Source organism: Typopeltis vanoorti, chromosome 3 (genome assembly GCF_054136105.1).
Source record: "Typopeltis vanoorti isolate ZY-2024b chromosome 3, IOZ_Tvanoo_1.0, whole genome shotgun sequence".
Lineage (NCBI taxonomy): Eukaryota > Metazoa > Arthropoda > Arachnida > Uropygi > Thelyphonidae > Typopeltis > Typopeltis vanoorti.
The window spans coordinates 11,718,543-11,737,309 of NC_143551.1; the positions used below are offsets into that span (position 1 = coordinate 11,718,543).

The window sequence follows — 18,767 nt, forward strand, 5'->3', positions numbered from 1 at the left end:
ACTTTGACACATAATCTAAACTATAATTTATTTTGTCAATGAATAACCTTCAAAAAAATCTTTCAGATATGGGATGGCATCAACAGGAATATTTCTTCTGTCGTTTCATAAATGTTGGATCAAGATCAGTCAACTAAGCAGGCCAATGAGAGAAAGTGACTTCTCTTCCTTTCACTTGTGAATCTTATAGCATATATGTTACTGTACTGAGATCAGAAAACAAGTAAATAATTACATGGGATATATTGATATTTACATGAGATACTACAGATGTGTTTGTTGACAGGTATCAAAAGGATCAAGTATCTAAGAACACATCCCAGATAACTAACTATTCCAAAATGAAATTTTCAACTAAACGATGGCTCCATATACTCATGAATCTCGTTCCAACGAGCATGAAGGAAGCAAATGATTTGCAAATAGTCTTTACTTAGGAGGATGCAACAGACAGGTGTTGATTAGTTGGTACCAAATCACTACCTGGTGGAAGACTGCCATTCTTGGTTCAGCCATGAAGTTGCTTGAAAGTCACATGCTCACTATGCTCTATAACCAACAATAATAAATGTACAATAGGTTTCCAACTTTTTGGGACTCATAAAAAAAAGTTCCAGTAATGTTCCAGGCCGTTACTTCATTTATCAAGAAATGTTTCTACTGTATGACAGATCCATATTTTTGCAATAATCCAACCTTCACAATTCATTGTACAATAGGAATACGGGACTTGTATTTTATCATTCTGCTGCCATGTTTTTCAAATTGAGAAGAGATATTTATAGGCATCATCATAGGATCAAGGCTAGAAATGTTTTTGCTTCTAATCCTCATGTAACCAGTTTTGTGATAAAAGAACCTGAGTTTGGTAAGTTTGTCATATTCCAGATGGTTTTTAGGCCTAAATAACAAATCTGTACAATTCTGTTCACCCTTCTTCAGCCTCAATCCTTGACAGTTATTTATAAGTTATAAATATCCATTCAAGACTACAGTTCAAACACTTACTTGTCACATTCAAAATCTGTTAATTCATAATTTTGTGCCATTCTTAGTTTGAAAATACCTCAAACTATTGCTTGATGTGTATGAAAGAACTTATGCATTTATGATATAACCACCTGATAATGTTCAAGAGAGAATCGATAATCTCATATGAAGGATCACTAATAAAGTTGCCCTTAAGTGCATGCTAATAATCAAAAATATTTAAAAAAAAACTAACACAATCTCTAGTTCACTGAGTTTTCTGTAATCATATAAGCGTAGAAGACAACTTTAGGATCTACTGACAATCCTCTATGGTGGCATTTCTGATATACATTAATGACTTATGTTTAGTGGCCTTTCTGTTGAACTGCTCTCATCATTTAACCAAGTAGAAGTTATAAAGTATATGAAATATAGAGATTAAATAAAATAAAAACCATTTTAAGAATTAAATTATATATAGCAATCACAAGAATTTTTTCACCATTGAAAAAAAATCTTTACTTCATGGTCACAAATGTTAATTTGTTTTAGCTGACAATAATTCATTTCCTGATCTTCTTGCATAGTTATGAATGAAAGCCTGATGCCATTAACTTCAAAGTAGACTTTACAGATCAAGTAAAGAAAATATGTTTCAAGAGATCTGTAATGCGCAATTATCTGGCATGACAAGAAATGCTATCAAATTATTAATTAGTTGTAATAAGCCCATCTATAAACCAAATTCCAACCTAGAGTGATATAAACAAAACTTATAGAGGAAAAAAATTATACTAAAAATCAGTAACATAAGAAATATATATGATATGCTCAAATGCTAATACAGAAAGGTGAATAATTCTTGTAGACATTCTGTCAACTGTCACTGCATCTTGGAAATGGAGGAAACATTCTAGAGAAAGAAAAATACAGAGACATTATTTCTCTTGAAAATGTGAAATGTATTAACATAAGAATTAAAACTAGATCTACTTCTCTTTTGTCCCAGCAAGAAACATGACTCACCCTATATATAAATATTTTGACTCAAGTAATATTTTAGCCTAACTAAATTGCACAGTGCAAGTATTTTCAATTGGTTAGTGAAAAATACTACGGCTTGCCCATTTTAATGTTACTTCAGTGATGTAAAAGAACCTAAATAGTATCAGTCACATTCTGAAAATAGCTTGAAGACCATACTGAATAGAGAATGTACTCACATAGAACATAAAAAGTTCTCCACAAAGAAATGTATATTTCATTTTTGGGAAATCTTATTAAAAATTATAAAAATATATACTCATAAAATGTAGGAGTTAAAAAAAATGCTAATTTACATATTAAGCAGTAAAAAATAATAATATTAATTACTGCAATATTTTAATAGAATCTATTTCCATTAAACAAAAATTTCCCATAAGAAAATGTGTATTTTTTTTTTGCATAAGTTCATATTAAAAATGTTCAAGATATATCTTCAAGCTAAATTGTAAGAATTTAAGGGGAGAAAAAAATTCTTGTTTCTGTTCATTTCGATACATGAAGGTGTCATTCCAAGCAAAACAAATCAAAATAATGCTATTAAATTCACAAGTCAAAAAAAAAAAAAAAAAGTAATGTAAATTAGTATAATTTGATTTTCTTAATGAAGGAAGATGTGCCATTTTTTTATAACAAGATTTTCACCCGATTACTAATTTTACATCTAAGAGAGAAATGGTGGATGAATGATCATGCTAATGTAACTAAGACAAGGCAAGTGGATTATATCCATAAAGTATGTTTTCTAGCTGGTTTGCATGCCATGCATTGCAAAAAAACCTGAGATTAGTAAAAATCCTACCACTGTAAGTAACTAGCTATTATTATGATGTCATTGTTTAAGGCCTTGATCAGGCCTCATATGGATTATTGGGCACAGATTTGGTCGCCGGGTTTTCATGGTGACAAGGATATGCTGGAAAAGGGTCCAGAGAAGATTCACAAAGGTGGTCAGTGGTCTTTGGAATGTGGAGTATGAGGACAAATTGCGAGAATGTAAGTTGCAGAGCCTCGTGAATAAGAGGAAGAGGGGGGGATACGATTGAGACATATAAGTTAGTCAGGGGTTGTTATCAGATTGACATGGAAGAGATTTTTCATAAGAGAGTGGTTGGTGAGTGGAATGCAATGCCTGGGTGTGTTGTGAATGTAGACACATTGAATCGATTTAAAGCATGGTTGGATGAGCACTGTGTGCAATAGTGCGTACCTCCCACGATGAGAGTCTGACTCCATGGAGGTCAGATGTTAATAATAATGATAATAAAATCCTCCTTAATCAAAATAGCCTTTGTAAATGTTTCTCTCACACCAGAACGGCAATCAAACCTAGGTTTTACCAACCAAAAAGAATCATCTGCATTGAGCACAGACAGTGTGCTAAACACAGTGAGAGAGATTAATATTTCATGCTATAAATTTTTCATGGCCATACCTGTGTAGCATATTTTATCTCAGTCTAGGTATTGCCTTATGTCCTAGATTGATTTATCTCAGTTCACTGAATTAAATAAAATAAATAAAAGTAGCAGCTATATCAACCCGTCCTATGCATATTGTATAGGATGGGTTGATATAGTATATTCACTTATATATAATGTATAGGTGGAACTGTTCTCAACCAAGTTCCTGATGTTTGCATATGATCAAAATGCCATGAACATGAAACTCACTCTCCTGATGAAAAACAACACTCATACAAAGTTAGACATATTTATTCTCCAAAGACTTTCTGGTTTGCAACAAATGGAAGCAGGGAAGAGTAAAATTAACTGAGCTTTAGGGTAAGTTCTGAAATAGCAGCTATACTCCAAATGTCGCTCAAAAAAGGTACAGATCATCATCAAATCCAGTAGTCTCACTCAGTAAGTCAGAAGAATGTAAAGAGAACTACCTACCAATACCTGAGATAGAAAAAACCATTAAAAGCCTCAAATGTTGAAAGACAACTGGAGTAGATGATATTCTACCAGAAATGCTCAGATATAAATGCTCGTATAAGTTTTGCACCAGCTATACTGCATAATTCAGAGGACTTGATGAGAAGGTCAAATTTTGGGATGATTGCAGTAGAGCTCTCATAGTTCCCATCTATAAAAATGAAATAATGCTGAATGTGAGAATTATAGAAGCATTTCTGTACTGTATTCCAGGTAAGATCTGCATACTTGAGAAGAAGCTGAGAAAAACTGTGTGAAGAGAAACTTGGAGAAAAACATCCTGGTTCAAGCCAAATAGAGGTTGTCAAGATCAGATGTTCTTGAAATAGTTGAGAAATCACGAGAATACAAGGATCTGTATCTAAGTTTTGTAGATCTGAAAAGACACGACAAGGTGCCCAGGGAAAAGTTTTCAAAACACTATAGTTATATGGGGTAAATGGAACATTACACAAAACAATACACAGTCATACTTAAGAGCGATTAATTGAATAAAACACAGGTGTAACATGAGGGTGCAGACTATCTCTACTCTTATTCATCATCTATATGGATTGCATTATGGAAGAAAGTTGCATTACATCTGATTTTAGAATCAGAGATACCAAAGTAAGCTCTTTGCTTTATGTTTCAATACTTGCATAGCACATCCAGTGCAAGTCTCCACAATTCTCTGAATTCAATAACAGCTCTATCAAATTTTGCATAAAAACTATAAAAAGACCAAAACTATGAAGAAACAGAAACTTCAGCTACATTCTCAATAGAGAACTTATAGACAAGTAAATACTTCAGCTATTTAGGCACAGTTTTTAGTGAAGATGGCAGGTTAAATCTGGAAATTGACAGCAGAATAAGCAAAACTGGTATGGTGGGTAGCCAGCTGAATAAATTTATATGGAATAAGAGAGAAATTAACCAAAACACCAAACTAACATTATACAAGAGTGTTCAAAGTGGTTTTAAGTTATGGATATGAGAGTTGGGTTAGAAAGAAAGCACCTGATCAAAGATTAGAGACCACAGTATGAAAGTTCTGAGAAAAATCAAGGACTTGAACAGATGGCATCAATGGCAGAATCATGGAGGTGTCAGGTAATAATGATAATAATATTAAAAGTGAAGATAAGAAGAAGAAACTTGACATTGTTTGCATTCAAGAATGCGTAAGCAGGGTTAATCTAAGGTGGTATGGACACTTAAACAGAATGGGAGAAAAAAGGTTAGCAAAACAGAATAGATGCTAAGATGGCAGACAGAATAGAGATCCAGAGGAAGACCAGGGTCTAGGAGACTGATTCAGTCAGAAGTGCTCTTAGAAGCACGAAATATTAAACATGACAATATTGGAATGCTGACAAGTAACATACTAATTTGGAGGAAAATTGTGGATAGGAGATTATTAATACTGCAAACTTAAAAATGTAGTGCTGTCATAGTAGCCTAAACACCCTTTGAAGATACATATCAGGTAATTGATGATGATATATATATATATATATATATATATATATATTAAACTTGAAATCAGTTCAAATTGCATTTGAGTTTTGCAATACGATTAAGATAGTTCACAAATACTAATTTTACAAATAAGATTCTACCAAAAAAAGCTTTAATTAACATGCCATATGAACTTTGTGAAAAGTTCCTATCCAATGCAGAAGTCACGTACGTATGATAAAGCAAGTTCTCATAGGCAACATTCACATGTGCCAACCCTGCTCTGAGTGAACATGTTAAACAAACAATGCTATCTATTACATAACAAAACACAATCTTCCTAACCTAAATCTAATCAGTGTTCATCAAAACTCTACTACAATGATCAGTTACTTTATGTACTAGCTTTTCTATCCTACAAATTGCTATTTATCAAACCAATTTAGACTAACCTCACACTTTTAAAAATCGGTTGTAAGCATCAACAATATGACAGGAATTTATCTCTGAACACAAATACAGTAATAAATGAGAAGAAAATAAACATAAACAAATTCCAAACAAAAACCCCATCCATGAAGAGTCCATCTGCAGCATTTCTAGAGCAATGTGTAGATTAAGCAACTATCATATATTTTCCTGTATCTATGAATAAAAAGATGCAGCTTCCTCTATACAAAAGAATGCTATCCCAGAGTCATCACACATCAGCAATTTGTTTCATGCTCAAATGAGTGAGGCTATGAGTAAGTCAGGTAAGTGTTGTAGGAAAAGATAAATAAAATAAAATAAAAATAAATAAAATAACGTGACCAATGATTAGGTATTGGCAGTATAACATCCCTTCCCATTCGCATAAATGCACATATATAACATGCAGACACATCATAGCTGCATAACATTTACCTCTGAAGAAACTGTTGAATGTTTATTTAGGAAACAAAGCACATCATAAAATTTCTCAAACATTCATCTCTTGCAATTTTACATCATACGTCTGCTTGTATGCTTGTAAAAAAATTTAGACTAACTTCATGGCACGATGCTATCATTCCATATACCAGACATAGATCTCAGCATGTTGAGAGGATCCAGAGGCGAGTGACCAAGATGATAGCAGGTCTGTGGAATGAACCTTATGAGAACAGGTTGAGGATTTGTGGGTTGCAAAAATTGGTTGATAGGCAGAGGAGGGGAGATATGATTGAGACATTCAAATTACTGAAGGGTTTAAAATTAATTCAGAAGATATTTTTGAGAACAAGGCTGGTTGTGGGAAGACTAGAGGACATCCATGGAAGCTGGGCAAAAGTGTGGTTAGTAAGGGTGTTAGAGCTGGGTTCTTTACTTTTAGAGTGGTGAATGAGTGAAATGGGCTGCCAGAGTCTGTGGTGGATGCCATCACAGTGAATGAGTTTAAGGCGAGGTATGATAAATACTGTATGAATGTCGTATAGTTGCAACATGATTTGGGCCTCCCTCGATGAGTCTAAGGACTCCCTGGAGTTGCCCGTAATAATAATAATAATTATGCAATACAATAACTAACTTTCATTAACTGTCTTTTGGTCTAAAAATTCAACTAAGAAGAAGAAAAGAAAACAGACAGGTCGACATGGTAATTTATTAAGGAACTGATATTTCACTGGATGTCAACCTAACATACTTAGAGCACAAAATAACTTGTCATATAACATAAGACGCAATAATCAGATAATTGTGAAATCCTTTTTTTTTTTTTTTTCCCACAGGAAAAGCACCCAGAAGAAGAGCAAGTTCCAGATGGATGTTACAAGTGCCTCAGAAGACCTTCAGACTAAATTTGAAGGAAAACTATTGATAAGAAGTCAGTCATGATGTAAATTGAAAATGCAGTATTACCACAGTGTCCTGTATACTCATTCAATACAGGTATCAGGAATTTCATGATGATTCTGTTCTCCAAGAATGCCAGTTTAAAATTCAGGAAATTATCAGCAGCTTAATAAATAAATGTATTTTTATTGCGTATGCGGCATGGTGAATCTACCATAAAATATTAAGTTATAGAGAAGAGGAGAAACAAGAAATTGTAGTAGAGAGAACATAACTTGTCCACTAAAAAACACTTTAATACCCATAGTACAAATGTATTATAGGTTTACAAGACTTTTTGTGGGTAAGAGCCATATAAAAAAAAAATTAAATTACTGGAAGACAAAAAGTCGAAATAAAGGTAATGTTCTATTAATTGTTTATATTTCGCTAGAAATTGTAACTGTTAGACTATATAAACCAATAAAAAGTAATACACGTTTGTTTGTAGAATGAAATATGATAGCCATAGCTGGAAAACATGAAGTTTTACAGATGAGAGAGTACAACGAATACTGTTTAAAAATGCCTTGGATAATGCAGGAATGTCTCAAACTCTTTTTCAACTGATGAGTAAATCTTGACATGCTATACTTTAAAAGCATCATGTGTTAGCAAATCATATGTCTAATTTATCCCACTTTTCTAATTTTATGATTAATATATATTCACCATAAGAATGAAGGAGAATTTATTGAGCTGTTGCATCACCTCAAGCAGCATGTGAAAGAAGGTTAAAGAGTGTCAGATTGATCATGGCATCTGAAGGATCTCAGTTAAAGATGCAACTATTTTGTTACCAACTGGTAACAGTGATCATGCCACACTCACCTGGTAAGTAGCAAAGTATACGGATGTTCCAATAAGGAAAGGTTACATGCTGAACTACATAGATAACTATTAGGACAAATTTAAGAGAATATTATGTTGAATACCATGGTATCAGTTAATGAATGTGAAGGTTATCAGCAGTGCATGGGAAGTTTTGAAAAGATACTTAAATATGATGAGGTATCTGAATGTGTGCTTATTGCTCTAATTGTTCAAAGATCAATTAGACTAAAAGTGAAATGGATTTTTTTTTATGTTGAGTCTATACACAAGAGATTAGTTGATCAGCCTATAGTACGTTAACCTTATTAAATGAGATACCCATTAAAAAAAGATGATTATGAGAATAAGGCTGTACAGAAAGCAAAATCAGAGTATAACACAAAATTGCTGTGTAGGCTAAAGGCAACCCAAAAGAATTTTATCTTTGCTGCAAGTAAAAGAAAGAATGAATGTGAAAGAATAACTTTACTTCATTCAGACAGTACCCTCATATCAGAAGCTTATGCAATTGTTCAAATTTATTTATTCATGTGGGGTTTCTCCCTTTCCTCCACTGTCCCTCCTAATGAAGGATTAAGTATGTATTTTATGACTGTAGACCTGTGTGTGTGTGTATGTTGACAGGCTGGTTTGCCTGTTCTGAGGTATGAAAAACCCAAGTTTCCAGGTGGAAAAATCCTCTACTTCCATATGAGACTGGCTAACTCATCTTTAGTCGAAAGAGACCAGATAAAGGGTTCCTCACATCATGGATAGGAATCGAACCCAAGTCTTTCCAACCAAAGGGCTTCATCTATACCAACTGAGCTACTGAGGCTCGTTGTTCAAAAAATGAGGTTCTAGAGCTGTCGCATAACCTGGATAAAACTTCAGCAATAAGGATAGATGGGATATCAGCACACGTGCTAAAGGATTATTCCTCTTAAAGAGCTGGAGATTGTAGTATTGAGGAACTTCATATAGAAGGCTGGTTCAAAGAGCTGAAGTAGATGGAATGGAAGATGGCTGGCTGGAAGTAAATGATTTGGTGGGTCAGCAGTTCAATTGTAAAAGGATGATAGGCAGCTGTTGCTCATATTGCTAGGTTTACTAGAAATTTTCAAGTATAACTTATATTTTCATACTTATCTAGGTTATTCAAGATAACATGGAAATCTAAGATATGCTCAAAAAAATTTAAGAATTGTTCTTTAGCTTTCCAGTTAGTCTGACAAAGCGCTTTGGCATATAAAATATGGAATATGTAGCAAATTATGTGCACCACACCAATAATAAAGATGGTAATTGAAATAACACATGCACATTATGGATTCTTAAACAGCATTTTTCAAGTTTATGTTAACTAAACAGTCAGTTAACAGGTTTCCAAATTGTGAGTGAACTGATATAAAGTTCACCATAGTTCAATTTTTCACAGTCCTTGGAAAAAAAAGAATCCCTCTAAGAGCTCTGTACTAGTCCCTCATTATTAGCAAACTTAATCCATACAAACTTGGTTGAGAGAACAAAAATATATACATCTTTTAGTCATTGTAAACAGGGTAAATTCAATGTCACATCTCACTACCATTGTTAACAACTTTCACAAAAAGTGTCTTGCAAGTGTCCATGTGAAAAGGCTTTATTTAAGAAAATTAATGATGACCCATTTTTTTTTTAATTCCCAAGGACCTCACTGGATATTATTTTATTCACAATTGTGTATGTTCTGAATCAATTAAACAATATCTTCCTTTTACCAAACTTGATCATTTGCTGCTAAAATATTACTGTCAAATAACTGGAAATAGAATGTGGGGAAAAGATACTGTAGGTGCATAATAATTGTCTTTTTTAAATGAAAAACTCTTAATAATGTAATTAATTATTTTATTAATATACACAATCCAAACATTAACTTGAAATTTTGGTTAAAGCATGCTGCCTGGTAATTGAGTTTGAAAATAATTCAAGACAACCTATCTTAAATTTTCATTCCATTTCAATTTATAATATTTATTACACAACATGCAATGTGCTTCAGAAATTACATAATGAAATGGACAAGTACTAAAGGCTAATCCTGGAATATGTATAAACTGAGAGTGGGATAGCCAAAGTAGATTTTTTTCCATTGACATAGTTTGATAAATAAACTGTATAACCAGAGGTGGATGGTAACTGCATCACCATACTGGATGCTGTGAAGAGTGAATGAATTTAAAAGGTCCAGTAATTATAACAGTCAGATGAACCTTACAGCAACAGTGGCTAGAAAGGTTCCAGTGATAACATGCAAGCCATTCAGAATAATATTCTTGTAATATTTTGATATCTTTGTCAGGTGATGAATTACTAGGGGCATCATACTGTTGTACTGATATATGAAATAACTAAACAACACAACCTTCCCCAAAAAGTACAACTCATTGAGAACTGATGTTCTGCTGTTAATAAAATGCTTATTATCATTGGTTTGTATTCCCATCCATATACTATCTTCCAGTAGCTCTACTACAAAAGTATAATCAGTAAATAAAAGTAGACCTATGAAAACTCATGTGATTTCCCAATTTATAAACATGAAATTGTTTTGGAGAGCAATATTCTCTGAAATTTCATATGCAATACATAAACTAGACAGAAAGATTATATGATACTTTACATTTTTACAATCTTACCAAAACTGTTAATGGTGTCATCTTACATCAGTTAAATATAATTTTATACTTTTGCTGTAGCACACTGCAAAAGTTATATTAACAGGAAAAAGATATTTTCAAACCTTGTAATTACAATGCATAACTCTGTTACTCAACATCAAATTTTGAACCAGTTACATTTGATATATATAATTTCCTTTCATATTTGAATAATTTTGATGGATAGCTGCAGTTCTGATAGGTTTTCCACTCTTTTTTTTTTTTTTTTTTTATTCAAGCGTAGCTCACTCTAACAGCATGACCAAATTTAAGTTTTTAGTGCAACCGAGCTACAAGGAAATTATATAATAAAGATGCACGTATCTTGGTATAGAAATAAATAAAATTGTACTTACCTTGTACAGATCTACTCTGCACAAGATAGAGTCATGGTGAATTAATATTTAGTGAGCTACTGAGTTTTCAAAAAGTTATAAACAAGACTGTTCATCCTTTGCTCCTTAAAAAGAAATAAAAGTTAGCCTAATAAAAACATTTCAGGTATAAATTATTCATTGCATTCAAAAGCTTTGCAATCTTCATATGACTGATCAAAACTTAAGGTAAGAACAACTATTTTATTTTTACACCAAGATGTATAAATATGAAGTGGTGTAACTACACACAGTACTAATCATAATATCTTGATTTCTTCCCTTCAAAAACTTGCATATTACCCAAAAACAACAATGAAAAAATAAGAACTAAACCCTTAGTTACTCTTTCCCTTGTGAATAAGAAGCAATCCATCCCATCATCCTAAATCCCTCAGTAAAATTATGCTAAACATGCTGTATTGTAACAATGTTGGGCTTTCAATTATGATATGAACTGCCAAAACACACCATTAATGAACTGTATGACAGTAGCAGTAACAGAACTATGTAGTGCAAGATAAAACCAGCATCAATCAATACTTTTTAATAAAGATACAAAGAATTACAAGAGCAAAATTCAATTCTAAAAGCAACAGTCAAGATTTTTGCTAGATAATTTCTTTTATGTTTGAAGAAACTGCAAACATTTCTTAAAAACTGTGCATCAAATCCACGAGTGGTTTGTTTACATAAACAGACTTGGGCTTCCTGTGCTTGACTGAAATTTGCTTTCTACTAATTCATCTTGGTATTCTCAAATAACTGTTTTATTTAACATAAGAAACAGGCCTCTAGGGATAAGTTACTTTTTATTTAGTTATTATTAGATATTTTACCTTTGTCACAAGGTAAAATAACTTCTAAAATATCACAAAGTAAAATATTAGGCACAGGGTTATAAAGATATGCAACTACATACAGGAATCACATATCAGCAGCAAATAACTTGAGTTTAAAACAGAATCATGTCGGCAATCCTGACATCCTCTATGGATATGGTGAGATCTTGATGGTTCCACTAATAAGCTCATGATGAGGCTCAGATTTTTGTTACAGTTAAACTTACTAATACATAGTGTATTAGTAAGTTAGGAGGGTGTTGTGGTCTAGCAGATTTTAAAAACAGTCTCTTAGATTTAGATGTGAATCTGTATAATAGTGATCTCCCCACCAACACACTAGATCAGGCAGTCTATGTCAATAGCATGCTCACAGCTCCAGAGAGACTGTAGAAGATACTGAACATATTTTGTATGTTCATCCAGTCAAATACTGGCTCACTATGCCCACAGAGAGTACCTGTTAGGCCTGTCTTCATGCCTTTTTTGAACTCTGTTTGCCTTTCTGGCTACAGGCACATGAATGCCTGATATCCTTGTGCCTATGAAAATGCCTTAGTGACTAAAGTGAAATCTCAAGCTGCTAATAACTAAATAAAATGCTAATTATTATCCCTAGACATCTGATTCTTCCATTAAACAAAACCTGAGTGAAAATTGGTGTCAAAGTATTCATAGCAGGTTGCATCTCAGAATGTATCTGCATTCTGACAGATACAGCTTTTATTTATTACAAAAATATTAGTAAATTAGGCTATTCTGTGACCTCTGGCTAGTATTAATACAGATGTGAATACAACAGCATGCACATTTATAATATAAATGTAAATAGGAGTTATAAACATGCATGCTACATAATGTCCTGCTAAATTACAAATGATCCTTTCCAATTAAATAAGTGAATTTTAAACCAACATTTCATATCAGGTACTTCTAGAAAGACTGAGAGGGCAAGATTTAAAATCTGATTAAGAAATCCAAGCTGCACTAGCATAGCATAACACTGAGAATAGGATACAAAAAGACTGTAACATGTTCTCAGTGTTTGGGGGTGGGGGGAGATTTTGAGATGTCACTAGATGAAAAATTCGATGTGCATCCACCGTTACTTGTTTTCAAGTTTTAACTTGAAGTCTCATAAAACCAGTGACATTAATGTCTGGTGATATAGTTTAATTAATATCCAATATTTATACAGCAAGATTTGAATCTATGACTTCTGCCAGAGGAGAAGTTTACTTAATTATCCACTCTAATAATTTTTTTGTTTATGGCAACAAATAATAATATTCAAAATGGATAATTTAAAAGTGAAAAAAATGGACTTGTGTTATGTACCTATAAATCCTTTGTAGTAATTACTTAATACTTTGAACATGAATTTGTGATTTTTGTTTTATTCTTCAAATTTAAGCTTCAGTTTTATGTATATCCATGTATTTATAAAATTTAATTAGCTTTTAGAGAATTTACTATGACACAAAGCAGACTGTATATACTCAAAAATAAAATAAAAATGTTGCCTATTGTTAATTTGGAAGTAATAACTCTTCAAATTTCATAAGAAAAGAAAACTTTAATTTCTTGGACAATGTCAAAAACCATCATTAGAAACAGTATACTTAGAAATTTGGTTCAGAAATTAAATTAATTATAGAAGAAAAAAATATCTTTCACTTTTGATATGGAATAATTATGTTAGCATTATTTCTAAATCAGTTCTCATTCACAAAATTATAATAAAATGATCCTTAATTAGCCTGTTTATGTAGAACAATTAACAGAGCTATTCACATCAGATTCAAAATTAGCAAAGTTGACATCAGGTAAGGTTTCAAACTCAAAACTAAGGGATTGAATGTAAATAATTTTAATTTCTTAAAGTTGCACAATAAATAAGTATTATTTCTCAATATTTATATTTTAAATAAAGACAATTATGTAATCAAGGTCCTGAAATTGATTTCTTTAACAAATATTTTTCATTACCCTGGTAGGTAATCTGTACAATCTGAAAAAACTGATATTTACATATGTTATTCAAATTAACTGTGCATATAATGAAATGACATTATCTTCATAAATCAAATGCAAAACCTTTGTTATCAAGGGTTCAACATAACTATACACTAACATTTTATACATATGAACCTTTATATATATATATATATATGTATGCACATATAGAGAAATATACATACATGCATACATATATATATGCATACATATATAGACAGGTGTGTATGTGTGTGTATATATCTATATATACAGTTCTTAAAAGTTCTGATCAGTCTGAAAATGGTTACAATGTCTTTAAGTTCATATCACAGGCATTCAATTTTCATAATATACAGTTTGTCATGTATCATGAATAAGCTTTACGACTTCTATTTTTATTTTTCTTTTTCTTGCCATGATGTTTTTTAGATAAATGGTTTCCTCGAATCTTGCTATTCTTACTTCTTTTATGCTTATGAACTGGAGGAGAATAACTGGATGACCTGCTATGACTTTGGCCTTTGGGACTTGGAGATGAGCCACTGCTGGACCTGCTGTGACTTCTCCTGTACCTTCTGGGAGAATGGCTGCGGCTACGAGATCGTTTCTTATAGGAATGCATCTTGTATTTTTTATAATTTATATATGACGAATGCAAATCTGATTCTCTATGGTTCCTAGAATGAGACCTTGCTCTATATTTTGAGGATGAGGATGAACTTGCACATGAGCTATCCGATGAATATATCTTAGTTCTTTTCTCGGCTGAATGGTACACAATTTGGTCTGGAGAGTTTTTCCTTTTCTTCAGTTCATGCACAATCAAATCTTTTGACTTATCACTCTGACTTTTTTCACTTTCATCCTGTTTTGTTGACTTCACTTTCAAATTTGGGGAAAAGTCACCATTGCTTTTCGCTGGAAGCATTATGCCAGATGCTTCCTTTGCCTTTCGTCTTGTTTCTTGGTATGTAGCTTTCAGTTCTTCAACAGCTTTTTCAAGTTTTTCAGGATCAATCTTTTTTCTACAATATAAAGTTAATATTTTGGTACACACAGTTTCAATATCTTTTTCCTTGGAACCAAACACAAGATGCCATTGGGGCTTACTAGGCAAAGGTATATTTAATAAATTGGCACTAAGATATATACATGCACATGCAATTGTTTCTGGATAATATCGCACAAAGACATCAGTCCTTAAACTGTCGTTCATGTAGTTCCAAGCAGTCTGTGTCAACTTTTGATTTTTGCACTGCAGTACTTCCAATAATGTCACAATTATCTTATGAGGATGCTTCATATGCACACAAAATCCTAGCTGTTTCAAAACCTGCCTTTCTGCTTTAATTACCTGACTTTTCAAAACGACATAATTTTGGTCTAAGATAAGTGGCGATATATTTTTTCCCCGTTTCACTTGTTTTATATGATGAAAAACATTAATCACGTCTCGTATCTTACGAGGCGATTCTTCCAATTTCGATGCGAGTATTACACACGCCATAGCAACAGTTTCCATATCATACCTTATAAATGACTTTGAATAATAAAATCTCTGATATAACACTTGACCTGTTGCCATAGCTACTTGGGGTAGTCGAAGAAGAACACCTGAAGTTTGTATTAATTCACATCCGTATATTCTGAGATCTGATTCGAGTTCATAATCAATACCATCTAAAAATGAGGGTGTTGGGGACAGTTTCTCACATGGTAGCAAACAATGGTTTAAAGTTAAAGCAACTCTTCCATATTCTGCTTTCTTATTATATAAACCGTTTGCCACAGGTTCTACACCCGCCATATTCCCCAAGTGCTGCCTGCTCAAGATGACAATGATGCAGATTACTGTGTAGAGCAATCGGTATCAGCGATCGCAACAAAACAATTAAAAATGCTAAATTAGACATACAAATAGTGAGATAATTATAATCACTGGGCAATAATTGCAAATATACAATAAAATGAGACTTACATATAATAAAACTTGAGTTAGGCCAATTCAGTTACAATGTACTCCGGCTAATCCTTTTGAAAAATAAACAGGCAACTGTAACAAAGATCTTTGAGGAATTTCAGCAGAGTGTGTGTCGGAAATGTATTCGCATACTTCTCAAGCACAAAGGAGACGGTGTGAACTACTTAAAATATCACACAATAATCTTTTTTTTTTTAGAACTTCGGCACTAAATGTCACCACAGGAAATCAGAACAAAATGGCCGATGACGTCACCATTATTCCCAGAATTCTCACAAGAACGGTAATGCAAGGAAATATACCCTCGAACCCAGATATTTTTGGTCTGCAATATTTTATATTCTCTGACGACAAATCACATTTGACATTATATAAATTCACCATAAATGATTCCTGTTCTTTACAAAATGTACCATGTATTGTGATTATTGCATTTAGTATTTAATCAGCAGTTTCCGAAAAATAACTACTTATCCTCATTACGTTTTTCTTTTAAGTAGTCATAACTGATCATCGTAATCCATATTTTGGGACATTTATCATGAAATTTTTCATTCAATATACACACTGACACTGACTTTTCTCATTTTTGACTGCCTGTTCATTACAATCACGATTTAATGTTTTGAACAGTTTTCCAATTGGTATCTATTGTATGTTTTCTTTTAATTTTATTGTATTTATATTTTCTTCATTTATTGGGGTTAGTGGGACTTATAGAAACAAAAACCAGGTAGTCTATATATTTACAAATGTTAGAAGAATCCGAAACAAGGGGGATGAAATCGTGTCGTTGATAGAGTTCATTCGCCCAAAAACTGATTATATAATTCACACATGCTTGAATGGCATTCTGATAGGAACAGTGATGGAGGGATGTGTGGTCTTTGCAAAAAGGAGAAGTGTTATTGATGATGGCAGAGGAGTTGTACCCATCTAGGATGGAGATACAAGATGCAAATACTAACGGTGGTTTTGAAGCAGTATGGTGTGAAGTGGAGGTGGACAGGATGTAATGTTTAGCAGGGTGTTGCTGTAGACCTAGTAATGTAAAAGGCAGTGAAAAGGAAATGTTTAGACAAATTGGCCTAGCTAATAAAAAAGGGTTATCATTATGGGCGGTTTCAATTATGGCAATATAGATTGGAATGAAAAGACAGCATCAGGAACCAAAGATAACGAATTTCTTGAGTTTTCAAAGGATAACTACCTTAAACAGTATGTAATAGAGGTCACAAGTGGATCCGGGGTCATAGATTTCATTATCTTCTGAGAAGATATTATTGTAAATGAAGTGTCGCATTATCCTCCAGTTGGAGAAAGTGGCCATAAGGTGATCACTTGGATGGTGGCCAGCCACATCACGACTTTTGTGAGAAAGAGTTATATGTGGAACTATAAGGCAGGTGATTATGACAAACTCAGGAGGCAGAGTGACATCATAGAATGAGGAATTGCATGGAAAGAAAATCAATACTGCTTGGTCTCTGCTCAGGTAGTATCTGACTGAGGCAATGACTGAGAGTATTCCAAAGTTCAAGAGATTAAATAGGGTAGGTGAAAAATGGAGAGCTGAAGAGTGAGGTATTCGATCTCGAAAAACAGGCATTGTGGAGACGGCATAAGATGTGTGTCGATAGTCGTTTCATGAGGAGTACAAAGTGCAAAGAGGTGACTTGCTTGGTAACGGTAACAAAAGTGAGGTATGAGCAGCAGTTAGCAATCGACGTTAAAAGAAATCATTGGGAGTTTATCGCATATGTGGCCAGTAGAAACAAGAATGATTATGGGAGGAGGATATAGTAGAGGTGTTAATGAGCAGTTCATTAAATTATTCCATTTCTGCGGTTGTAATATAATGCAGAAGTTTTAGAGCAGTGGGAATGGTGGAAGAACCAGTGATGGTGAGTGAAACAGAAACTATATGAGGAATAAGTAACCTTGATGTCAGTAAGGTCATGGGGCTTGATAACATCAATGAGTGTTTTGTCTTGAGGAAATATTCGTGAGACTTCACAACAACTTTAATGTACATTTTTAACATGAGTAGTCGATTAGGCCAAGTTCTAAAGGTGTGCATAATTATAAACCAATCTGCTTGTCTGGAGTTGTGGTCAAGATGTTGAAGAAGCTGGTTAAGACAAGATAGCGTTTAAGCAATTTTCTCACCTATTATAGGAAGGATAATAAGTGAACAAATAAAAAGTGAGATAATAACGAATATATTGGACAAAGGGGTGCATATACAGTAATATATATATAGATAGATATTTTTTTTTATTTAACTTGTTAAAATAAACATTACACGATAGGCAACAATGACTATTTACATATTATAAGTACAATTTACAGAGAAAGAAAAACATTTTCCTTTCGGGTGTACAATAGAGATATAAATGAATATTCAAAATTAACAGTTCAGTTTCAGTCTGAGTTATCATTCAGATGAAGCACATTGTCGTCGTCAATCCAGAAGAGGGTACCAGTTGGATTCCACTCCTCTAGGAATTTCGCGACAGTTCTTGTTTCTTTGAAGTGCTCAAGTTCCAATAGAAGCCTGCTTTTTAGTTTCCGACGGAGGATGTGCATGAGGGTTTGTGCAGTTTCAGTGATGGATGGGTGCTGGTTACTTCTTGTCTGTTTTAGGTAAAAGCTGTAGATGACGGCCTTAGCGCAGATGAAGATGAAATTGCATGTTCTGTGTCTGTTTTCTTCTGTGTGGACTAAATTCCAGTAGTCTTCTTGGCTGTGTGTGTAGTTACAGGTGCTGGAGGCGGTATTCAGGGCATAGGTGATTATCACTT

The 18,767-nt window shown here is 33.2% G+C and overlaps 1 protein-coding gene and 1 pseudogene across 10 annotated transcripts in view; both read right to left on the minus strand.

Moving 5' to 3' along the window:
* Positions 1 to 16,197, minus strand: part of GTPBP1 (GTP-binding protein 1) — a 375,327-nt gene extending 359,130 nt beyond the window's left edge. For 3 of the 10 annotated variants that reach the window (XM_090390546.1, XM_090390540.1, XM_090390541.1), the window contains exons 1-2: positions 15,961 to 16,197; positions 11,125 to 11,228 (exon numbers count right to left, since the gene is read on the minus strand). The gene's annotated coding sequence lies outside the window, so the exon portion shown is untranslated. Of the gene's footprint in view, positions 1 to 1,817; positions 1,886 to 11,124; positions 11,229 to 15,960 lie in introns of all 10 variants that reach the window. The other 7 variants (XM_090390548.1, XM_090390543.1, XM_090390544.1 and 4 more) reach the window with 3 other exon arrangements.
* LOC150107913 (cyclin-L1 pseudogene) lies at positions 13,619 to 15,944 on the minus strand (annotated as a pseudogene).
* Positions 16,198 to 18,767: the final 2,570 nt, after the last annotated feature.